Here is a 519-nt window from a genome sequence, read left to right as displayed (position 1 = left end):
TGACTCTTCCGCCTCCCTACAGTTAAAAAGCTTCGGTCAAAGGGCGTAACTTATACCAAAGAATAGGGAAAATATGACAACAATTCTTCTCGTCCCAAGCCTCTCTCTCGTATCTTGAAAGGGGAAAATGCCCGTGAAAATCTACGGGCTTTGAAACCCACCGTTCGTCGATTTTTTTTTCAACGAAAATATTCGATAAATTTTTCAAGAATGAACTTTGTGGGATTGAGAGAAAAAAAACTTTGTGTAGACTAGGTTTCTAAAGACGAGAGGAAAATGGAGATAGATTTAATGATGGATGATTTATTTCTTTGATTTTTCAAAGGCTATTGTAGAGGTAAAATCATTTCTAAAAGTTACACAATACTGAATAATAACCAGAAGTTAAGGAAAAGAAGATTAAGTGAATCATTAATTAGAATATTTTATCAAATCAATTAGAAGTGGTGATTAGAATAATTGGAATCCAAAAATGTTATTAGATGAGTAATGCAGAAGAAAAGCATTCTGTATTTTACC

The sequence above is a fragment of the Penaeus monodon genome, chromosome 34, assembly GCF_015228065.2.
Source record: "Penaeus monodon isolate SGIC_2016 chromosome 34, NSTDA_Pmon_1, whole genome shotgun sequence".
NCBI classification, from domain to species: domain Eukaryota; kingdom Metazoa; phylum Arthropoda; class Malacostraca; order Decapoda; family Penaeidae; genus Penaeus; species Penaeus monodon.
Note: the sequence above shows the minus strand (reverse complement) of the source record.